Source organism: Crotalus tigris, unplaced genomic scaffold (assembly GCF_016545835.1).
Source record: "Crotalus tigris isolate CLP2741 ecotype Arizona unplaced genomic scaffold, ASM1654583v1 scf7180000018347.1145750, whole genome shotgun sequence".
Lineage (NCBI taxonomy): Eukaryota > Metazoa > Chordata > Lepidosauria > Squamata > Viperidae > Crotalus > Crotalus tigris.
Window position 1 is genome coordinate 204,818 of NW_024096956.1, and position 20,743 is coordinate 225,560.

A 20,743-nucleotide genomic window follows, 5' to 3' on the forward strand; every position below is an offset into this window, starting at 1 on the left:
AACAGAAACAAAAAGATGCTTGAGCTGAAGGCATTAGAAGGGAAAGACAAGGCACAAGATGGAAGAGAATGCCAAGGATATATACTTGAAATGTTCTTGGAAAGCCTATAGCAAGCATATCAAATTCATGACGTCACGTGACGTCATGCAATGTATTGCAACTTTTTCCCCATTGCTGCCAGTGGGATGGGTGCAGTTTTGGCACGACGCATCCAGCCCACACCTACAAAGCGAGAATTATAAACTTTAGAAGAAAAAAATTGACATTTCTGGATTATAAATGCTTATTTAACTGTGACCCTAAAGCTGTCTGCAGAGAAAGGAAAACCCTGATTTTTGGCTAGCATGGAAAAGATCACAAAATAAATCTGAGGACAAGAAAAAATATTTGACAAAATCGATTACAGAACTTAAGAGACAAAAAATGATAAGAGAAATTAAAAGAGAAAGAAAGGAAAAAATTTTCAAGGAATATGAAGGGGCAAAACCTTCCTACAAAAACATGTCACCTGATTTACCCTTTGTACCCACAACAACATCCATAAGACTATGGGAAGACTTTTTGATTCAGAGAAACATATTGATCAGAAAAGATGTTTGGCAAAAAAAAGAGTCTAAAGTGAGAATCAAGAAATTAGATGATGGAATCTATCACAGGGAATATTTGAAAATTAAACATCTGTTCGAATATGGTTAAAGAAATAGAAAGATTTTGGATATAAATGAATTTTAGTTTAAGAGAGATGAGCCCTTCAAGTAATATAGTATTTCTTCTTTGTGTTTTGTTTTTTGACATGAGAAATATAAAAATGTTGGGATGATTCATATAAAGGAAATGTTTTAGATACTTAAGTGAAATTGATTTTGAGAAAACTGTGAATGGATAAAAATGTTTTGATTACATCCAAAAGATTAGATAATTGGATTTATTAAATAGAATACTTAAAGATTAAACATATGCTTAAAAAGAAGAAAAAATTCTGGACATAAATGTATATTAGTCTAAGAGGGATATGTATTTTAAGTAGTATACTATCTTTTTATTTCTTTTTATTTTCTTTTTTCTGTTTTTTTTCTCTTTTTTAAGATATGAGAAATGTAAAAGTGTTGGGATGGCCTATATGAGGAAAGAGACTTTAATTTTTAAGTATAATGAAAATTTTAACCAGTAAGAATGTTTCAAATATTGTGAGGAAAACAAACTTAAATAAGAATTTTAAATGGGATCTATGATAAGACAATCAAGATGATCAGTTAGAAAGCTTTATATCAATGTGGTTATTATTTGCAGAAATATTAGAAAAATGTCTATATTTAATTGTTATTTATCTAAACAGTAAGAATTGTATTAATTCAAGGTTAGCAAAGAGAGAACATTTTTGGAAGAAGAGAACATCGAGCAAAGCTATTATGTGGATTATAGAATTATAGAAACTAATTGTTATTGATTCTTTTTTAAATATAAACCCAGACAACATGATGTTTACCAAATATTAAGGTGATTATATTAAAAAAAATTAATGAAACATATGTTTTTAAAAAAGGATATCAAGCTTCTATCTTTGAATGAAGGCACCTTTCTATTGGATACTTGTAAATAAGAAGCAGTTTGATACTGCTTCTATTTCCCTCCCCCCCAAACTCCCAACAAACTACTAGCCTGTGATTTACAATTGGGTGGTCAGCTTGTCAAACTGAATCTTCAAGCTTGCTTAAAATACTTGTCATACGAATAGCTCATATGGCAATGGCAGAACTCATTCCACCGTACATCATTACTAAAATATACAGTTACAATACTAGCCTTCAGTTTCCTGCTGAGAAATAACTTGTATTAAGTTATATATTATTTCTTGTGTACCCACATGGTTTCCAGGTACTTGGGTTTTTCTTCTCCTTTTTTCAGTAGTTGAACATTTATGAATTTGTGGAAATTTTTTGGTTAGAACCATATGTGCTAAAATATGTTCTCAATATGTTATTTTCTGTCCTAGCCTGGCATCTTAATTAAGACCTGATTTCTACTGATTTTCTTTAAAACTTGGGAATTAGTTCTCATTAGCTCTTTATCCATTTATGGATACTTGGGCTAGGCTGATCCATCTTTGTGTAATGGATATAGCTTATAAAATATATTTCATGTTGACGTATGGAGGAAGCCCAACTAAAGAGAAAGCTTGAGAATTTATGTAGTAGCTAAATATCCCTGATGCCTGAAATGAACAAAACAGGATTGAGGAAATAAGATCTTATTTCCAGAGGATCTTTTCAACTCCCCACTTTTGCAATCTAAGGAGAGGTGTACATTAGCAAAAGACAGGATGAAATGGCTTTCTTGGTGAAATGTCTCAATTATGCAGTGGTTTCCTCGACAGAAAATTGTCTTTTAGAAACCTGGTGATGTAGTCTTTTTTAACCAAATAATCCCAGTGCTTTCAAATTATTGATTACTTTTGAAACTGGCTTAAATTTGTTTCCAATTGTTAATACATTATTATTTAAAATATTTATAAATGTTATTTTTTTCTGTAAAATGATCTTGGAAAAATATCTACATAAGATAGATAAAGAGGTAGAAACAACATTACTAATTAGGTACTAATCACAGTAATTAATTTTTTGTAAGATATTTTAAAAGCTTCTGCTTTATTTGGGATTTCTTTCTGATTTCTCTGGATAGAGCTAACACTGTGGAGTGCCTTAAGGCAATACTTCATCTTTGACAAGATTTGAACTTGACAAAGAGATGTTAAATGTCTCAGGATATTAAGAGGAGATATTTTATGGAAGCTAATTGTCAAGTGATTGCTTTGATAGTTGGGATTTCTTTAAATATTTTGAATGGTTTTCAAAAAGCCTACACAATTCTTTTCCCATCCTATCTAAGAAGGATTATGTTAATAGCAGCTGGAAGCTCCTTTTGAAATAGAAATACTTTTAGAAAGTTGGGACAAAACTGTATGATTTTTTAAAATAGTCCTTCTCCCTACATTGATTTGTATATTTAAATGCATTCACACTCCTACTCTTATCTTATTTCATTTTAATTTGGACACCCTCCACGTACATCGCTTGCATCAAAATGTCTCAGATTTAGTCCTCTAAGTATAGACTTAGAAAACAAATCTTTTCTTAAAAGCCTATTGCTAATCAGTGTTGAAAGTCATGGACTAAATAAATTAAACATTTGATTTCTAGCTACCACCTTGTTAATAAAGATAAAGTCTTCTCCAAATTCAGCTTGACTCCTGCTGACTTTATGGAGACATCTATATTGTTTTCTTGACATAAGTATGAAATTGGTTGTCACTGCTTTGTTCCTGCTTGTTAATAATGTTCTTTAAAAACAAAATGTTTCAATCAATATAGTTTAGAACATAACCATTATGAATCTCCAGCTACCTTATTTATTTTAATCTTTTGGTTACCTGCTATAATTTTGTTACATAAAGTAAAGCAACAAAATATATGTATAGATGTAACTGATCACAATGTGATATAATATACTAAAAGGGTGAGAATAAAGAAATCTGAATAACAGTTTCAAAATAATTGTCAAACTACTTGAAAATATTTTGCTTTTGTTGACCATTTCTGCCCTATTCAAATATTTGTCATGAAGCAAAGAAGGGATACATTTATCCTTCTAGTGTTTTAACATAATTATTTAGTTCCTTCCTTTTGCAAATAGATCACATTTTCTGATATTTCAAATATTGGAGATATTGTCAGGAAAACATGGATTCTTGGTACAAACTGACTGACTTAAAGTCATATTGACAATCTTATGAATTTCAGATCTAAATATGGAAACCGTAGGACATGCCCAAACTATATGAGTTATTGTTTCCAACTCCCGAACAGGGCTTTTTTCCTGTATAAAAATGCTAGAATTTATTAGTTACAAGCAGTGGAAATTTTCAAAATAGCATGGCACTGTGCACTGTATGGAGTTAAGATGATCCATATACTATTCAAATCAATTTCACTATACCATCAAGGATCTGATACAAAAAAGGAAAAAACCCACTTCTAGAAGATGTATTATTATAGGTTAAATAATCAACATAGTGCCATTTTACCTAGAAATAAATTATACAGTGCCCCTAATTGATCAGCTTTATGTTCTTAAAACATACCGTATATGCCGGCGTACAAGACGACCCCCGTCTTTATCGCCGGGCCGCATTCCTAGAATGTCGTCTTATATGCCGGAAACTACCAGTATTTCCGGCGTATAAGACGACCCCCGTCTTTGGCGCCGATTTCAGCGCTTGCGGAAGTCGCCTTATACGCCGGCATTTACGGTAATACAGGAGCTTACAACCCATATTCAATCTGATTAAAATATTCCTTTCAAATAAAGGATTTAAAATATAAAGCTAAATATAGCTGTCCCTCATCAATGAGAAAAGTTCTAATATTAAATGCAGAAAAACATGGCTTGAGAATTCCTTGGGAAAACCCACACAGATGGTTTGCCACTATTCTCCAAAATTATATTGCCTCCTAATTGATAAAAGCTTATATTTGCAAGAAAGGAAAGCTCTGGTTTTGTAACATTATTAATATCTAATTGAGAGTTTCTAAAGGTATCGGGTAAAAGTAAAAGCCTGACATATTTGCTGGCTACTTGCTGGGTGAAGCTGCAACTACCGAGTCAGGGCTTTGAGGTCAGGAAAAACACACATAAGGATTCCAGGAAAGCTATTTAATTGGTGTATAGCATAATAACAGAAACTTAAAAGCTTGCCAGAATTTCTCACTGGGCCCTTTTACAATAAACAAGTGGGGCTGTTTTGAGCTTCTTTCTCGCACTTTCTCCTTTTCCAGAAGAAGCTGTCTCTTATTTTGCCTTAACTGTTGTTGCATATCTTCTTCAAGATTATCTTTGCATTCCTCCATACTTAGCAGACAAGAGCCTTTCTAGACTTCCAGAAAATTTTTTTCTTGCTAATAGGGTAAAGTAACAATCTTGAAAGCTTATTCAACTCATTCTCCTACACAATTTATATCTGGTGTAATCAAGTTGGCTATACTCCAATTTTCTCAGACTTCCCTTTCTTCTGGATTCAAGAATCTCTTCTTTAGCAGCCTTTTTCCAGATTGGAACCTTTAGGCTCCCACCCTTGGCCACATCTCCTTTACCTCCCGCCTCAGCCCATTTACAGCCAGGGGTCCTTCTCGGCTGGCCCTCCCCTTCCCATTCTCCCTGGCCAATGGGCTCCTGGCCCTCCACCCTGCGCCCTTTGGCCCGGTCCTTTTTCTGAGGCATCCTTTGTCAGGGCAGGGCAGGGCAGGGCACGGCAGGGCCAATGCAGCTTCTGTGATTGGGGGTGGGCAGGCGAACAGACTCTGTTGCATCCTCTCCATTGCCTATGCTCCTGGACTCCAGACTGACATCCAACAGGGAGTTATCCTGCTGTCCCACCCCATGCTCCCAGTAATTGCAGAACTGTGCCAGTGTCATTTGCCTGTGCACCCATCCGCTCCCCCCACAATTGCAGAAACTGTGCCAGCCCTGCCATTTGTCTGCCCCCCCAATGGCAGAAACCATCCCATTACTGCTGTTCGCCTGTGCAGCAATCGCAGAAGCCGTGCCAGTGCCATTTGCCTGCACACATACCTGCTCCCCCTTCAATCACAGAGGCTGCACCAGCCCTGCCATTTGCCTATATGTCCCCCTGCCCCCGCAATGGTAAAAACTATGCCAGCATTGTTTTCCTGCATATTCCCGCTCCTCCCTGCAATTGCAGAAGCTATGCTGGCCTTGCCATTTGCCTGTACACCTACCCACTGTCCCCTGCAATCACAGAAGCTATGCCAGCCCACTGCTGTTCGTCTGGTGCCCCACACCACAGACCCTATTGACCATTGCATGCTGGCCTCGCAACACCATGGCTTGTGCTTGCCACCCGATTGGCTGGTGGCTATTTCTCCTGTGCAGCCAAAGACCTGGGACAAAGGGTGCCTTGGCAAAAGGGCCAGGCTGAATGGCACAGGGCAAAGGGCCAGGTGCCCATTGGCCAGGGAGAATGACTGTGGGAAAGCCAGCCAAGGTGGAACACTGGCTGTAAATGGGATGAGGCAGGAGGTGAAGGAGACATGGCTAAGGGTGGAAGCCTAAAGGTCCTAGACCCCTGCAATTTCAGAATTGCACTGACCCTGCTGTTCACTTGCGTACCCACCCGCCCCTCTGCAATGGCAGAAGCCATGCCAGCACCATTTGCCTGCACACCCACCAACTTCCCTTATGATCACAGAAGTTGCACTGGCCCTGCTGTTTACCTGTGCATGCCCCCCCTGCAATCAGAGAAGCCACACCAGTGCTGTTTATCTGGTGCCCTACACCACAACCCCTAAATCCCATCACACATTGTCCTCACAGCACCATGGCTTCTACCTGCACCTGATTGGCTGGGGGCTATTTGTCCCATGCAGCCAAAGGCCTGGGACAAAGGGCTCCTTGGTGAAAGGGCCAGGCCAAAGGGTGTGGGGCAGAGGGCTGGGGCCATTGGCCAGGGAGAATGGGTGGGGGAGGGCCAGCCAAGGAGGATCACTGGCTGAAAATGGACTGAGGCGGGAGGCAGGAGGTGAAGTAGGTGTGGCCATGGAGGGAGCTTAAAGGTCCTAGATCCTTGTTTTCTCTCTTAACTTTCTTCTTGTTGTTTGTATTTCCAAGGTCTGCCAGGAATTCTGTTACGATAAGAGTGTCTGTTTCGCTCTCTCTCTCTCTCTTTGTGTTTGTGTGTGTGTTTGTGTGTGCGTGCCTGCGCACAGGGGCACGTGTGTGTATGTGTGTATATGAAAAAGAAAAAAAGAACCTAAGAAAGAAAGAATTAAAGAAAGAAGATAAGGGAGAAGCAAATAATGTTTATATCTTTATATATTTTATTCTATTTGCAATGGTCAGTAAATATCCTTAGATTGAACTTTCTGAGATTGCTTGATAACTTTTAGTATATGGGGTCCTGAAGTCAGCAGGATGTTAGCTTATTAGACAAGTTATAATTGTTTTTTTTTTTGTGTGTGTGAACTGAACCTCATATCTTAAACAAGTGCTTCTATGATTACAGGTTTTGGGCTGGCTGTTGTAACTAACTCAGATTCATATGAGGAATGGAGGCCAAGTCACATCAACTGCAGAGAAATATAAGTTTTTGAAGTTAGTTGCATAGGAACTTCAGATTTACAGAGATGGTAGTTTTTCCTTCCCCTTTTTTCTTTTTCTCTCCCCCTTTTTATTGCCTGCTTCATTTATTATAGCAAATTTATCATTTGCTAGGTAATTTTGCAGTCAGAGCTTTCTGAGTGCTCAATTTATCACATACCTTGACACAGCTTTCTCTTGCATTCTATCTAAAGTACTATCTGGATACACAAGGCAGGTTTTTCTGTCATGGATTGAATTAGCTGCTAAATCATAATTCATAACTCTGATGTTTACACTTGACTTAAAAAAGGTTATATTTTTTGAAATAGGCTGGCACTTACATTGTTGTTCAAAAGGAATTCAAATTTTGCTTTATTGAACTCATTTTTGGGTGGTCTTCTGCAGACAAACACGGTGATGCATCATCTCTAAGAGTATAACCTTTACCTTTTTTGACATTTTAGTCAATAATGGATGCTTTCAGAAATTTAGCCAAAACAAATAGGATACTAAGCAGCTTTGTGTTGAAACCATTAAACCTGAAGTTGGCTTTATTATATTTTAAATGGGAATGAGGACCTATCCAATATATTATGCTGCACATGATGAGTGGAATTATAACTTTTTCAAATGTTTAAGCAAATATATTTTCCATTTTTAGCCATGAAAGAAATCAGCCATAGTTTTAGGTAAAATCCACAGATTATAAAGTGAGAAAGCAAGTTGGGGGTCCTCTAATCCAACCTTGTAGTCAATGTAAGATAATCAAGAATATAAGAACCAGCTATATTTTCCCTATTGGATAACACATTCATTCCCCCCTCAGTCAATTATGTTTTAGGGATTTTGTTGTTCTGGCCCAAGTTATATTATTCTGCATATGCTTCTCCAGCCTTTTAATCTACTGTCCGTGTCTAGTAATTATTGTTTGATTTGTATTAATGGCTCAAATCATTAACAATCAAATGATAAAGAGATCCCAAAGTTTGCTGCAGAGACCAGATATTTAGAAGATGTGCTCACTAGACATCAGCAGCTGAAAATCAAAATTCTATTTACTTTTAAAGGAGAATATTTGTAGTTCACGGTTGAAATGTTAGGGGTCCTTGGTACACTCTAAGATTGGTTGTTTTCTTGCAGATGTTTCATTACCCAAACTAGGTAACATCATCAGTGCTAATAAGGAGTGGAGTTTGCTTTCAGTTTTTATTCTTGTGGCTTCCCCTGGCAGTGTTGGTGGGGTAGTCTTAGAGCTTCCTTGGGTGGGCTGTTTACCATTAGCTTATTTTGCCTTTTACCTTGTAATTCTTTCTCTTTGTCTTTTTCCTCCTAGTTTATCATTATTTATCCTTCCCCACAAGCAGTCTCAGTTTTGAACAGGAAGAAAACTCTCTTCATTTGCATTTCTCCTGTGCTGTGAGTCTATGCCCTATTTAGTTTATACTTTCTATGAAAAAATGAACTTATTTTGGTTACTGAAAGAAATCCTAGAATGGTATAACTTTCTTACACAAATGTTGTTCTTATGACTCTGTTACTGGTAGTCCTTTACTTAAGACCATAATTGAGCCTATATTACAGATGTAAGTCATGGCAGTCATTAAGTGTGTCACCAGGTGACTGCACCTAATTTTGTTACCTTGTTAATGGTGATCATTAAGCAAACAACATGGTTGTTAAGCAAACAACATGGTTGTAAAACAAAGCTATTTGCTTAAAAAATGTAACTATGGGATGCTACAAATGATCATTCGATTTCAAGAACTGGCTCGTAAGTAGTTCTGGAGAGGTCCATTATAACTTCAAATAGTCACTAAACAAGGACTAACTATATGGAATTCTGCATTTGGGAATGAAAATGGATATTTCCAGAATACTGCCAAACTTTGTTGTGCAAGTTTGTTGCCAAACTTTGTTAAGCAGTTAGCATCTTCCCCTTTAAAATAAGACTCATTTGGAAAGAAGAGCAAAAGCTTTAAGAAGCTCTACTTTAGCATGACAAATGAGAACCAAGACAGAGGTAACTGATGTTCAAGAATCCTGTCCCCTGGGACTTCTGGTGGATCTGCGTTGGGCGATGGCGGCTACTTTGTAGCCGTCCTCCTGGGTAAGTGTAATGAACCGCTATGAACAGCAGACATCAGCTGTTCAGCGGTTCAAAATCCCCCTCCCGGGCAAAGGGAGGGGGCAGAGGGTAGTCTGAATAGTGGTAGAGCCTCTTATGTACCCCCAATTTTCCTTTTTTGGGGGTGATAGAGTGCTCCCACGGAGTTCAGACTGTCTCCGCTTCCCAGCTGCTTTTGTCCTTGGGACAAAACAAGCCCTCGCAGCCACCTCCGCGTTTAAAGTGATCTAGTGAGTTTTTTTTAAGAAGCGGACAGAGTTGTTTAGAGGATTTATTTTTTTTGCTTTCTTTGACTTTATATGTATTTTAAATTTAAAGGTTTATTCTTTTGTTATAGTCTTTCTTTTTATTTTTTGCTTTTTGCTGAAAGGGAAAGTAAAATGGCGATCGGCAGACTTTCTAGCGTTTTTTTTTTTTCGGGAAGCTAGAATGGCGATCGGCTTTTTTACCTTCTCTTTTTTTTCTTTCTTCTTTTTAAGGATTGGATGGATTTTAGAGTATTATTAATTTTTGTTGTTTAATTTTCTAAACATTATTGCTTTGATCTGATTCTTTGCTTTGCTATAGTCCTTTTTTTCCACTATTTGCTTTTTTGTTGAAAGAGAAAGTAAATGGCGATCGGGAGACTTTCTAGCGGTTTTTTTTTTTTTTTTGGGAAGCTAGAGTGCCGATCGGCTTTTTTTTTTACTTTCTCCCTTTTTTTTCTTTTTAATGAATTGGATGGATTTTAGAAGTATTATTATTGTTTTGGTTTGATTTGTTGCTTTGTCTTTTGTATTTTTAAAGGGCAGGCATTCTGGTTTTGGTCTGATTCTTTGTTTTGCTTTTTGTATTTTTAAAAGGCAGGCATTTTGGTTTCCCTCCCCCCCCTTTTTTTTTCTCTTACTTTAACGATTGGAGTGTATATTTTAACTTTTTGTTTTGGTTTGATTTGTGGTTTTGTCTCTTGTATTTTTAAAGGGCAGGCATTCTGGTTTTTTCCCTCCCCTTTTCCTTTTTTTTTTTTTCATTTTAATGATTGGAGTGTATATCTTAATTTCTTTTATTTTTTTTCTTCTTTTCTAACTCCCTTTTTTTTATTTTTTTATTTTTCTCACTATTTTAAAGATTTTCTTTTGAGGGAGTTATGATTTTCTTTTGAAGGAATTTTTGTAATTTTTAAGAAGGAGTAAAGTTTTTTTTTTTAAGATGGCTCCAAAGCGTCCAGTGAATTTCACAGTTCCTAAATCTTCTGTGGCCCAGCCAACAACTGTGAAGGATATGCAACAAATGATGGGAAATTTTACAATTCAAATTAGAGCAGAAATGAAAAAGATTTTGGAAGAAAATAATAAGATTTTGAGGCAAGACATAGTTTTGGCTCTAAAAGGAGTTGCTTCTGTTCTTGAAAAGTTGAATTCCCATGTGGAAGAAGTAGCTGAAAAAGTGGAATTAATGGAGGGGAAAATTGAAAGTATGGAAAAAGAAATGGAAAACGAGATTCTTATGCTTCAATATGGTCAAATGGAATACGCCTTAAGAATTAGGGGCTTGGAAGAGTCCTTGCAGGAAGATCTGAAAGAGATGGTTGCAAAGGACTTTGCTGTAATTTTGAATAAAGAAAAAGAAGGAATACTTAGTGAAATTGAAAAACTATTTAGAGTTAATTCTGCGGTGGCAGTACAAAAGAATTTGCCAAGAGATGTGGTAATTTACTTTGGGAAGAAATCTTTACGCAATGAAATTATACAAGCTTTTTATAAGAAGAGATTTCAAATTGCTTCACAAGATGTTATAATTTTAAAGGAGATCCCATCAAAAATTTTAAGAAGAAGAAAGGAGTTTGCCTTTTTAGCAAATGAACTTAAAATGAGACGAATTTCGTTTAGATGGGATGTTCCGATTGGAATGGTGGTGAATTACCTGGGAATATGTTATAGACTTAATACTGTTTCTCAAGCAAAAGATTTTTATACTTCAGTATTGGGGGTATGTTCATCTCCATCTATTAAGTTCAAGACTTTGGAAGAAATGGATGTAGAATTACAGTTTGAAGACTCTAAAATTGGGCAACCCCTGTTTAAGAGATCTCAACATGTTCAGATTGAGGAGCAGGAGACAACTTGTGTAGCACAAAACTGTAAAGAAAAGCAGCAACTGAAGAAGAGTAATGAAATTTCACACCTAGTGATTGCTGAATCTGCGGGAGAAGCAAGACCTATAAATCCTTTGGAGCAATCTTCAAGGATGGAAGGGTCATCTGAGACGAAAAAGGGGAAATTTCAGCCTGAGGGGCGTCAACAAGTTGAGAGGAAGGGGCAGAGGAAAATCTGTGCAACATATAATTGTAAAGAAAAAGACCAACAGAATAAGGAGCTTAAGGAATCCCCACATGTACTGGCTTCTGAGTCGTTGGGAGACTCAGAAAATTTGGAGCAGCTTTTGAGGACAGATCCTAAAGCATTTGTTTTAAGCTTTATAACGAAAATGGATAATCGAGGCTGACAATAATAATATCAGTATGATAATGAATGGAGAATCAAAATGGCAATTGAGATTGATAAGGACTGGGTTTTTTGTGGTTGCAACTTGTTATTGATGAAGATTTGAATATCTATTGTGTTTATGGTGGATGGAATTTGTTATAGTGTTTTTTGTGGGTGGAATTTGCTATAAACTGTCTACTTTGGATGGAATCTGATAAGATTTAAATGAGTATAAAGGTGTCTTGTTTTTTTTTTTTTTTAAGTTTTAAGTAATGTATAAATTTGTGTTCTGGGGGAGTTTATGAAAATGATAATAATATTTATGATATTAGAAGGATTGGAGTATATTACAATGTGTTTAGTGTTTGGGTGGGGTTTTTAATGTTTAAAGTTTTAAGTAATGTTTAGATTTGTGTTTTTGATTGACTATAATTTGTTTGTTCTAATGTTTCAAGTTCTGATTGTTTAAATTTGTGTTTTGGAGGGACTATAACTTGTTGAACTAAATGTATTTAGATTTGCTTATGATTTATGCTAGACTTTATATGGTAGTTATAGATGTTTAAAGAAAGCAGTGTTTAAAATTGTGTCTTGGAAGAAACTTATGTAGAAGGATGGATAATATTATAAGTAAGATTAGAAGATTTTTAGAGTATATTATAATGTGTTCATTATTATTTTCTAGAAATAATTCATTTAATTTAAGGTACTTAGGATGGTTTAGGATTTATAGGTGTTTTAAGTTTTATATGTGTTTTAAGTTCTTTTTCTTTTTTTTCTTTTGAAACATTTTGGATAAGCCTGTAATCAACTCTGGGAGGTTCAGGGGAGGGTTAGGGAGGTTTGGGGAGTTGGGGGAGGGTATGGGTGGGTGGGTGGCTTTGGGGAGGGGATTTATTTTGTAAAATGTTAAAAATTCTCAATAAAAAAAAAAAAAAAAAAAGAATCCTGTCCCCTAATGTCTTGCTCATTGCTATACTCCTACCTTTTTGAATCTGTGAGTAACTTGTGTTTTAGACTATGAGTTGCTATAACAGGCTTGATAGTTTCACATATATGGTCCTCTTGAAAATAGAATATTTTCCTGATGTGTTGAGCTGGAATTTGGTTCATTGCACATTTTCACTGGAAAGACTGGTTCTTGGCAGTTACAATTTACAGTTCAGCTTGGGAAAAGTTTCAGAGCTGGGCTTTTGAAATGATCTTATATTGTGTATAGAAACGTAAAGGAAGAAGAATTCCCTCCAGATACAGTGGCTACAGGAATTTATAGTTTTATATGCTTAACACATAATGGTTATAAAGAGAGAAATAATGACTTTGTTTAGCCTAAAGTTATGCAACCAATTTTATAGGTTAGTAGGAATTTGGGATTGTCCAAGTCTTGATTCATGCACATCCATTATTCCTTTAGGGCCACTGTCTCAGAAATAGTTTGTATATTCACAGATTGAGGTTGGAGGTACTGCAAGAGTGAAATTCAGTTTAATTACAATGCTTAAGAAAGTGGAAATACTGAAAACAAAGATGGAAGATTATTGGTTGAACTGTTGCTTTTTGGCATGCCAGTAACCCAAAAGTAAAAGTATGTGGGATTTACAGCCACAGATATTCCACTAGAATTCAAGCCAGTTCGAAAGAGAACATGTTTTTTTAAAATCATAGGGATATGCTGTAGATACACAAACTTGTTTTAATCCTGATACAATTTTCTTCGGCAAGACTTCTATGACACAAGGGAAATGTGAACATAAATTTCAGGACCCTTCTGATGTTGGTTGTTGGTGTAAAGATAAAAACAACATTTTTGGTTCTGAGAACAAAGCAATAGAAAAATCTCCATGATGAAGAACAACAAGAGAAATGTGGAAGAGATAAGCTAAGAGATGGACTTGTGATATACTTAAGATTTAATTCAGAGCCACCATAGAGAAATCACATAGATCCAAATCTAAACATCCATAGAAAGAAACAAGAATAAATAAGAGGGGCAGCAATAAGGACACAGTATTATTATTTAAAACTTTATGCAGCAACAATTGAATTACTGGGAGCAGAGGTAGCTACAAAACACTTTCAACACCTGAAAACAGATTTTTTTTAAAAAAACCCTCACATCCTTCCTTCTTTTAATTTTGGACCATGCATTACATAATAATTTAAGAATATTGCATTTTCTCTTCTCTGGCTAATACCTGAACTTGTAACTTGTAACCCACAGTTTTCTTTCCTTTGGTATCCAATATTGCTTTTCCATGTATCCATTTACACTTCACGTTTGGATTTTTTTTCAAGGAAGTCAAGGCAGTGCACATTGTGCCTTCACAATTTAATCCTCAAGTAACTCAACAGTATAAACTAATCTGAAAATTATTTAATGAATCAGTAAATGAATGGAGATTTTAATCTGGTTTTGATTTGATGTTTTAATTTATCCCCCACCAGTCTGTTGCTTTTGCTGGTAACTTCAGATTTTAACTCCCCAAAATTCTATACTGAAGCATTAAAAATGCTTTGAATAATAGTCTAATACAAACGGAAGCAGTAATGAAATAGGATTGCTATTTAGGACTGTCTCTTGAAAGAAAACCTTCAAGTGAATTAAGATCCACTATATTTAGCCAAATATGCAATCCTAATACTGCACAGAAATGAACCCAAACCTTAATTCATTTAGGTTGGCAAAGTCTGTCTCAGAAGAAATAGGTCAATGTTATGATCACAAATGATTTTAAATAGCCAGTGATGTGATTGCCGCAATTGTTTTGTTGAATAATTTTTATCTCATTCTCTTTGAAATGAGACAGATGAAGGATACAGAAAAGTTCCATGGCTCCCCAAAAACTTGTGCAAGTTTATTAGTATGCTCAAAACATCCATAAAGGTTTATGTAAATAATCGCCTAGAAAATTAATCTGAAATGTTCCCTTTAGAAATTTTATCCATGCTCCAAAGGCAGTGGTGGGATTTAGCCAGTTTGCACCACTTCGGCAGAACCGGTAGCTAATTTTTTGTTGCTCAGGCCTAGGATGGACTTCTGGAAGCAGCATCCACACAGAGAACTGGCTGTTCACATATGTGAATCCCACCACTGTCCAAAGGTAAGTCTGAACAGAACATAGCAAGAGACATTGGCTGTCCAGCAGTTGTATAAATCTTTTACCTAGGGATATATTGAGCCTCTAGCCTTCTGTCTTGTGGTTTAAAGCTTTCATATTTGAGTTTCTTTCTGCTGGATGTTTTCCAGAAGAGCCATCATTACACAACTTTAATTTGATAGCAATGGCAAGTGAATGTGCTTGCTTGATGAGCAAGAAGTTATATAGCGTAGAAGGGAAAAATATATTCTTTTATTTAAAAAGAAATAATCTAGCAATCATCTTTAAAATATTTTATTTTTATGCTACCAGAATATATGTATATTTATAACTCTTCATGGAAATGCAAATATGTTTTCACACATTTAGCAAACTTGTAAGAGTTGAAAATGTTAACAACTCAACAAGGTCGCTGTATGTAATTATCTCTTGGTAATTATGTTAAAGGCTATTGTAGCTAACACCATACATAGAGTGTCTGTGTTTTTAAATTAAATCTGATGTTATATAAGACCTCTGATCTGCTGAATCTGTTCTGAGTTTATTACAGATGTTTTTAGCACAATCTCCCATTTTATCCTTTACTTACCATGTTCTTATCTAGCTGTAAGAGCTGAATAATTATCAGAAGTTCAGCTAATAGATCTAACTTCAGTGCTAACAACAGGATACAGATAAAAAGGCAAGGTGGTGGTAGTGGTGGTGTGACTGAAGCTCTCCTTATTGGGCATTTTGCTGCCACATGATGTCTTGCCTTTTTTGACCAACTCTACAAGATGACACTTTGTAGTCTTTGTAGTCTTCAGGCCTTATACACTCAGTTAAAATCATCACCGAGGCTACTGAGAAATGTTAGATTTCCTTCATAGGAGTAAAACCTGTCAGTCCTCCACTGAAAGCACTTTGTTTTTTTAATAGTAGAGTGTTTAATGAATATGGCAATATGCATTGGATTGGAAAGAGAACTATTAAGCATCATGCTTTTTAAGAGCTCATCCCGCTGGAATATATTATTACCTAGCAAAACTTCCCCTTAAGATGAATAGCCCAAATATAGCAAGATGTGTCAATGTGTCAGCATTGCCAACACATCTCCCTTGGGATGTTGTGAGCACAGAGTCACAACTTTTTCAAAGACATGACTGTCACCTAGCACAGTCTTGCATCTTGTCTTCCTTATATAATAAGCACCATGTGTGTAATTGCAGTGGCTTTGCCTGACCTGATCTGCCTGGTCGTTTAAATCTGAGGCAGGTGGGCTATTATTCCTCCCTCACCAGCATCCCATTTCTGCCATCATAGAACAGTGACCTTTTCTGTTGACTTTTATCATCCTCAGAGAATGTGTGTATGAGTATGTTTATAAATGATGCACAGGTTTAGGAGACAAAAAGTGACAAAGATTGATGCTTTTTAAGCTGGGTGAATTTGAGATCAGCCCTCCCAAACCTGAAAATAAATATGAGAATTGGACGGAGATCTTGAACACATTTTTAAGGAAGGAAAGAGAACAAAACATCTTTTTCATTATAAAGAGTTGGCAGCTTCTCTTTATTTGTATTGCTGGGAGAATAAAATAGTAACACCTAGGACAATGTTGTAAAAGCGAACAGATGGCATTCTTTTTTCTGTGATTAGGAACACCTTTGAAGTTCTTCAGGAACCACATAAACACTCATGTTTTCAATTATTTTTCTGACTAACAGGGGCAGAAACAAAATTTATTCGTTCCCACTGACTGATTATTCTTCTGTACGAGTTAGTGTGCCCAAGTTCTGAATTCAGTCTTTGAGAAAGGAAAGCAAATACCTCAAGCAATTGTTTTAAAAGCTAATGGAAATAATTTGACCATCTTAAATTATGCGTTTGCTAATTATCTTTCTGCAGACATTTCTTATGTTCTCATTTCAAAACAAGAATGTGAAGTCAACTATTGAGTAACAGTTTAAGAAGTAAAACAAAACAACAATCACAATAAAAATACTGGCAACAAGAAAGTATTTGGTATCAGAAACTTTCCTAATGAAGGTGAAATTAATTGCCAGAGTTTATAGCTTTGATTCACAACATTTTAAAAAGGAAGCATTCTATAAAATAAGCCAGCATGTTTTCTGGAATGCCTCTGTTTAATAAGTATGTGATTCAGAAAGAGGGTTGAGGTAATTCTCATTCTGATCCAACATATTTAGTCTTTTCTTCAGAATCAGATGTGAAAAAGATTTCCAATGGGAAACAAATGAAGAATGTGATTTTAATCATAATTTATAGATTTGCCCAGATGAACTTAGTGAGACAAAGGAGGTGTTTATTCTATGTTCTACTCTACAAACTAATATAATTTATATTTAAAAAGTTTAACTTTTCATAGCTTTTGCCACTAAAAGCTATCAGTTATTGGTTGATAGGTTGGAAAACTGAAAAAATAGTCTTTTGGAGGAAAGCAATAGAAAATCATTCCTATACAGTATGGGAGCTAAGAAAGCTATGTGGGTGTGTCCATGAAGTCAAACTCTGCTCACATTAGAGTTTACCTTAGAATTCAATCATATTCACAAAGTGGTATTATTCGACTCATTCATCCCAGACCTGACAATTACATTTCAGACATCAAATCAGTGTTTCTCTCTCATTCTTTTGCCTCAGTATGATCCTCGTGTCTGAACCATGGACCTCAGCACTTATACTCTGGCACTCACCTCACCTTGCCCTCTAGAAAGAGAAACATCCACGCCCCACAACACTCTAAAATGCAAGCTGCAAAGGGACAAGAAGAGAAGTCTAATGGAAAAGAACATCATTAATGTTTCTAGTATATACTGCTCTCTGTACAAATTCAGTTCTTATACAATTGTTCCATCTGGTTTTTTTGAGTACTTTACCTCTATACCATTTCATGGGAGAATTCTTTTAATACACTACTTGTGATTTTATCAGTGTTACTTGCCAGATTTATTTTCTTAAAATTGGCTTGCACATGACAACATACAATTAAAATGAAGTTTTTTATTTTTAAATGATAAATTTTGGTTTATTCAAAACCCTTAGAAGGGCTCCTTTTTTTAGTCATATATTTCAAAACAAGAGGGGCAGAACTGGTGTAATAAAATTAACTTTCTCTTATAAATATTTGCATCTTCCTTATCATTCTTACTTTACTGGCAAGTACGTGTCCAAGTTTGGATCCTTATCTATCTTACATGCCAAGTTTAAGGGCATTCCATAATTAGAGGTGATGACAGTGTAAACTATTGAGCAATTGTACCAAAACAAGAAGGCAGGTCCAGAAAATTTCTGGGAAACAGAGGTTAATATCTCTTTCCTTTTTACTCTATAGTAGGGGTCCCCAAGCTCTTCAGCTCATTGACCTCTGTGAATTTCATATTGTTCATCGCTCCAAAACATTAATAATAATATAACAACAACAAATAATAGTAATAAAACTAACAACTTTGGAGATCCATACTGATCATGTTGGATAACTTTGCTGCCACACATAGTGTAAGTCAAACTGAAATGAAAACATATATTAAATTACAATATAATTTCAACATGCCTTGTACCCCAATTAATAATAAGGATTTTGTTATGTTTGAATGTCATGGTATTAAATCAATGAACAGAATACTTTGGAAATTTTATAATGGGACTGCTAATACAATCTGAAAAAATTGATGGCAAAATTTTCCATCATGGCTCCAAGTGTAAAATGAACCACTGTGTTGTTACAAGGAGACTGTAGAAACAGATGAGTTGACTTCATAAATAGTGAAGGGAAAGAAACAAAACTTTGAAAGGCTATAAAACAGACTGAGATTGAAAAATAATAGGAAGAATTTATTTCATCCTAAATTGGGGTTGGTTAGATGGCTGGGATGAAACTGAGATATAGCTTCTTTCAGACTTGTAATATTTCACATGGACTGTATAAAGAGAACGTCTATTTGCGTGATTGACATCTATCCCTGGTTTTGTATCTTCCTGTAAGAATCTGATCTTTCAGAAGTATTGTTATCTTCTCATCCTAGGAGTGAGTAAAAATGCCTCTTGGCTCATAATATTGTTCTTTTAGTCCAATAACAGAGCAGAACCAAATAAAGGAAAATACTAATAAGTGGCAAAGAGGTTATTTTGTGAACATCCTAAATCCACTTTCAGAAGGCCTTTGATTTTCTTCTTATGTATATCTATTAAAGTACAAGATAAACTTTGGACCTATAACAATGTAGGAATTATGGGAGTGTATTTTACTGCAGGATTGTTGAAAAAAAAAAAAGAATTGCCCTCAACTCAGGAGAGGGAGGGGGAAAAGAAAGACTAAGAGTATATGCAGTTTCATATTTCAAACTTGCTTAAAATCCTGGCATCATCATGAATACAATTGACGTTGTTTTTGCAGTGCTGGTGCTGAATATATTTCCTTGGGAATATCAGCATATTTGTTATAAAAACGATACTATATTACACAAGTAAAATAAAAACATTTCTGCACCACTGTGCACTACTGGCCTGGATTCTAATAGGTGTCCTGAAATAATAGAGCTATTAGGGCCTGAGGAGAGAATGCTATATTTTGCATTGAAAATAAGATATCAGGTAAAGAGCACTGGGTAATTAAATGTTCTAGCAGAAACCTTTTGCAAAATATCTTTGTGTGTGGAAAGTACTTGATTGTGCCTCAGATTTGGAAGACATGGCAAAATAGAGATACTGACTAATTGAAATGATATGTGGGGAGACAGGAGGATGAGTTGCAGACTAGACAACCATCATCCAAAAGCTATCTCAGACCACAAAAAACAGAGGGAGCATGGGAAACATCTCAGAAGGGATCCACCCTAGTTTTCTGAAGAGAAAAAGTAAAGGAGTGGAGAAATACTTTTAAACTTGCAAGTTTCTGTTACTGTAACTTTACAATAAAGATAGAGATAGCATCCATAGTTATGCTTCTTGTCTAGATAATCTTGAGGGCTATCACTAGTAGATGCTCACCGTAGCCAAGTTCTATGGTGACATAGTTAGTTCTGCTATGCAGAAGGCCAAATAAAATCTGAACCAATATTAAAGCAATCTGCAGATCCAAATATATCCCAATGAAAATATGGATATCAATGAAGATTTGGAAATAAATTCCACTTAAGCTTTTCTACAAATATCAGGATAACAGTTTTCTTTGAAAAATATATAAATGGTTGCAAGTTCCAATATGGCTCAGTCACTGGGAAAAGAGGTTTAGTCTTCTGAGCTTTCAGCCCATCCTCAGGGAACGTTTCTGTCTAGCAGAGTGTGTGCTACAGTGTGACACACACTCCGCTAGAGAGAAATGTTCCCAGAGAATGGGGGCTCCAGCATGAGTCTGAAAGCTTGGAAGACTAAACCTCTGTTCCCAGTGACTGACCCAGACTGAACCTGCAACATTGTCCTGTTACATGAATATTCAGCTTGATTCCTATATAAAATATTTTCCAGAGGCAGCAGTATATGGGAAATATTTTACAATTTTTTTAAGGTGAAGATATTTGAGTTTGTTGCTCTTCCCTATTAAGAATGAATAATTTACTGCATGTTCAATACCAGTTAATTCCATAATATCATTACATTAGTACTAGTTCCTTTCCTAAAGTTTGATGCTGCCCTTAGGTGAGGAGCTTGGATACACATTTTAAATGGAATGAGCAAGGGAATAAAAGTCAAGTCTCCAAGTTAAATGTGCAGGTGCTATACTTTCCTGGAAAGTGGATATATTTTACCCAGCTGGTGATGCTAATTGCACTGAGATTCAAAATATGTCCAGCTAAAGAGAAATCAGATGTTATTTCAATGGAACCAATGAATCTGATAAGCTAAAGAAAAATTAGTTGGTAGAACCAGATGGTGTTCATCTAATTGCAAAAGAACTAAAACA